Source organism: Octopus bimaculoides, chromosome 20, assembly GCF_046866305.1.
Source record: "Octopus bimaculoides isolate indiv1 chromosome 20, ASM4686630v1, whole genome shotgun sequence".
Lineage (NCBI taxonomy): Eukaryota > Metazoa > Mollusca > Cephalopoda > Octopoda > Octopodidae > Octopus > Octopus bimaculoides.
In genome coordinates, this window is record NC_142947.1 from 30361635 (window position 1) to 30366634 (window position 5000).

Genomic DNA, 5000 nt, shown 5'->3' on the forward strand with positions numbered 1-5000 from the left:
TTGTATTCACGTTGTACCAATTTCGGGATTTCGCTAACGATGTGCCATACCATTTCACCCCTCTCACCATACATTCTGCATTTATCGCTATCGGCAATGTTGTCTATTCTGCACTTCATATAGCTGGTCCTTAACCCTTGCTCCTGGGCTGCGTATATGAATGCCTCTGTCTCTATGTCTCTATCTTCAGGTCACTCCTAATCATCCATAGCCACGGGTCCTCTGTATCTGTCTTCGCGTATAGATCTCTTGCAAACTGACCGTACATTTTCTTTACCTTCCATACTTTTCTTTCTTTCTTTCTTTCTTTTTGGTTCATTCCTTGTTTAAATTTTTCTTTCGTTACACAATTCTAAGTTTTGATGACGCCAGCCTTCTTCCTGCGTTTCAACATTTTTTATATACCACCCTAGGCTATTTTCCTCTGTTCGATACAGTCCTGGCAACTGATGAGTTGCTGCTTGGTCTGCATCAGCATTTCGACTTCGAAGTATATACTGTTCATGCAGAGGCTTCTGGCTCCACCGCTCCTCAATTTGTTTCTGCCCGTTCTTTTTTGCGGTTTGCTTGATCCATTTTGCATGTTTTGCAGTAGTGGTTTCAGGTTCTTCAAATATTTCAGGATTAATGCAAGTTCTCTAGCGAATTTGCAAGTTTCTTTGACAATAGAATGTGATTATTATTATTATTTATTATTATTATTATTATTATGTCTGACTTTTGCATTCTATTTGTACAAGTTGACTCCCAGAGACCTTAAGAGACAACAAATTAGAAGTTCAAGTTGGTATTATGACTAGGGTGCCATATATTTGGTTTCGCACAAAGTTTTGTTCTAGGGAATGTCTAAGAAGACATAGGAAAATATAAGCTTGTTTTAAAATTTGAGATTGCATAGAAAGTATTTTACGGAGGATATGGGCAGTTCCCATGAGCACTATTTTTAAATTTCTTCTATTTTGGGATTTCCTGGTATCCAAGCCCCTTTTCCTATCATTCCCAAGGCACTTATGACAACAGGTATTGTTTAGTCTATTTCCAGGTCTTTATACTTGCTCAGTTTTTGGTAGGTCTTGACAGATACATTTATGTCGATTGGGTCAGTCATATCAATGAGGAGGCATGATTTTTGTCTGAAGTCTTTCAATATAATGTCTGGCCTATTCGCATCTATCTTTCTGTCAGTTTGAATGGTGAAGTTCCAAAAGAGTGAGATGTGATCCTTTTCAAGCACTGGAGGTGGTTTGTGTTCCTACCAGTTTTTATAATGGGGCAGGTCCAGGTTTTTGCAAATTACCCAGTGAATATACTGTGCTGCTCTATCATGCCCGTTGAGATACTCTGTAGGTACAAGAAGACTGTACATGGAGACAGCATGATCGATGGTTTCATTTTGTTGTTGACATACACAACATGTTGGGCTACTGTTGTCCTTTAATATGTTGTCCTGGTAGTTTCTTGTAGGTAGACATTGATCTTGGGCTGTTATGATAAACCTTTCTGTCTCTGATTTTAAGCCAGAAGCCACTAACCATTGATGGGTAAGGGCTTTGTCAACATCGGCACTATTAGCTCTCTTTGGGTATTTGCCATTGAGAGGTTTCTCTTGCCATTTATCAGTAAGAATATCTAAGGCAGCAGTTTTAGCACAGGTTTTCATTCGCTTAGCTTTTCCTGTGCTTGTTTCTAGTATGTCTAATTCTGGAATTTGTTGTATTTTGAATTCACTAAGATATTCCTTTGCCTGTTTTGTTACTGAGTATGATGCTTTCTTGTTTTCATGTTTTGAGACAAGTTTTAACATCCAGTCATCAGAATTTTTCAGGTAGGCGTCTCGGCCAATTGTGGCAATCTTCATTGTTAATTCCAGTTGTAAAAGTTCACGGCCTTCCTCTTTTCTTGGCAGGTAAAGTCATTCTATATCTGCCTTAGGGTGGTGTATTCTATGCATTGTCAACAATTTTTGTATTTTTCTGTCAAGATTACATCTTTCAGTAATTGACCAGTTAATGATATTGAAACTGTAAGTCACGACTGGTATGGCTAAAGTATTAATCGCTTCGATCCTGTTTCTTGCATTCAGCTTTGTCTTGAGTATTGCCCTTACCCTGCGATAATGACTGTTGTTGTTGTTGTTATTATTATTATTATTATTATTATTATTATTATTATTATTATTATTATTATTATTATTGTTATTATTATTATTATTATTATTAAGGCGACGAGCAGGCAAAATCGGACGAAATGCTTAACGATAAGATGCAATTGAAGAGCAGATTAATAACTTTGTCAGTTTGAAGAAGATTCTATCCTTTCTCAAAACATCTGAGATTGAAGAGAAGTAATCTTCGGGCTCGAGATCTGGCACCAATGTTTTTAACAAATTCGAGACAAACTAGTTATAGTCTACTTATGATCTTAAACCAGGCGACTAAATCTACTACTCACGCTTTTGCACAGTTTCCGTCTATGAAATTCTACTCACAAAGCTTCTGTTAACTCAAATAGTTGGAGACTATTGAAATAGGATTGAAATTGAAACCAGTGGGACTGAAATTGATACCACTTAGTTGCGAAGCAAATTTCTTAAACACTTAGTTGCGAAGCAAATTTCTTAAACACGTAGCCAAACGTGCAAAATATGAATAGATGAAAATCGTACGAAGTTGGAATTTTCGGAGAAACAGAGACCTTTGCGGTAGCGGTGTAAGAAACAAAGTGTCTATGTTTGAGTTGTATTGTTGAATGTAGATTGTTGTTTAGCCACAGTTCAGTCCGCGATGGACATACTTGTGACCAAACGTGATTCCCACCGTGACAATCATCCACTTTTTTCTTTTTACTTTCATAGCCTACACTTAAATTATCAAGCATGTTCCAGACCCGTTTTTTTTTCTCTTTTGCTTGGTTTTGCTTTGTCTTTTATTAGCAATTCAGATATAGTGTTTCTAAGACTACATTATCCTAAAGGCTCCCTCGTTAATCTGGCCATCTTTAGTGGGAGGGGCAGAATCCAGATTGTATTTTTTATCTTTTTTTACTTGTTTCAGTCATTAGACTGCGGCCATGCTGGAGAATCGCCTTGAAGAATTTTTAGTCGAATGTATCGACCCCAATGCATACTTTTTTTAAAATCTGGTACTTATTCTATTGGCTTCTTTTGCAGAACTGCAAAATTACTGGGACGTAAACACACCAGAACTGGGACAAACACAGAAACAAACAAACACACACACACACACACACACACACACACACACACACACAAACATGCACACGCACACACACACACACACACACACACACACACACTCACACATATATATATATATATATATATATATATATATATATATACGACGGGCTTCTTTCAGTCAGTTTCCGTCTACTAAATCCACCTCCAAGGCTTTGGTCGACCCGAGGCTATAGTAGAAGACATTTGCCCAAGGTGCCAGCCCCGCAGTGGGACTGAACCGCAAACTATGTGGCTGGGAAGCAAGCTTCTTTATTTCATGATAATTGACCATAAAGGCCTTACACAGAGGGGACAGCACAAGGTGGGGACAACAAAAGCAAAACGAATGGAATGAATGCAGATATATAATGAATATGAAATGAAGTCGCTCGGCCCCACCTCCGAACGACTTCATTGAACCTGTTACTCCACCGTTTGTATTACCATTTGCAACACAGTTTATACACCTTCTTCATTACTATTTATAACAGCAGTTTACCTTTTTTTAATTCAATATATCTATTTTATATTTTTTGAGAATGCCAAAATAACTCACCCTCTCTGCCATAGTACTTGTATTTATCTTCTTTTCCCACCACTTAAAATCTTCCACATACTTCTTCAATCTCGCCAGGTACTCCGGGTCCACCACCGCACATCGCATGTGCTCCGGCAACTCCCCCAGTCCTGTCGTAGCCACTTTAATTGCCGTATCCCATGTCTCTATTTCCTGGCACAGTTCCTCGTTTCGTCCATTGTACAACACAATATATTTTCTCTCCTAGGGCAAGGGTTGTGGCTCCTGTGTGCTTATGTTTGTCGGGTGGGGCGTGGAGAGGGTTGGTGTCTCTTCCTCCTTTTCCTGCTCATTTTCTCCACCATTTCCCAGCTAGTATTCGCTTCTTCCTCTTCCTCGACGCTGGTGCCGGTCTTCTTCTGTGGTTCCACCTCACTTACTTCTTCCTCTACAGGCAGTATAGCACCAACCACTTTTTCCTTCTGTCACTTCTTGTCCTTTTCTAGTGGCGGAGGACACTCCGCACTAATGTGGCCTTTCGAGCCACATTTATAACATCGAGGAATCCTTCCTTCCACTCTAACCTTTAAGGTCGACTCTCCCACTGTGATACTTTCGATCATTTTTTTTTATGTCCTCCTCCGCGATTTGCACCACCATGTCAAGGGTTTGTCGCTTCCAGTTCCTATGAGGTGTTCTGGTGGCCTGTAGGACCACCGCCTTCTCTTCCATTCCAAGTACTTTAGCAGCCACCAGCCAGGCTACACCCACCTCTTTAGGTATTTCCTCCATCCTAACCCTGGAAGCACGTCTCCCAAGGTATACGGGTAGAAGAACTACCTTATTCGTTTCCAGCAGTGTTGCCGAGTGCAGCCTGGCGGTAGCTACCTTTTCGAACTGCACCTCTATCGTTCCAAATTTTTTTTTACCTCTGACAAGGTACGAAATCCCTAGCCAGACTGACCTTAACGCCTTTTCTACCTGTACCGTAGACATGTTCTCAATTTTTCTATAAACTACCGTCCTATAAACTACCGTTCTTCACGCTTTTTTTCTTTAAGACTTCTTCGGGGTGGGGGACACCTTCACTTCGTTCCCCTCCCTCTTCAGCATTCCCTTATACTTGCTTACATCTTCCAGCCTTAGGTCTTCGTACTTATCTTCCGTCGCTGCAGCGTAACTTCTATTTTCCATGGCTTTGTCTCTTTTCTTGAGGCACTCAACCATTTCTTCCTCAGACGACAC

The 5000-nt window shown here is 40.1% G+C and overlaps 1 protein-coding gene across 1 annotated transcript in view; it reads left to right on the top strand.

Moving 5' to 3' along the window:
* The window catches only part of LOC106874281 (cilia- and flagella-associated protein 68-like), a 21345-nt gene that overhangs the window by 1293 nt on the left and 15052 nt on the right, over positions 1 to 5000 (top strand). The window lies entirely within an intron of this gene.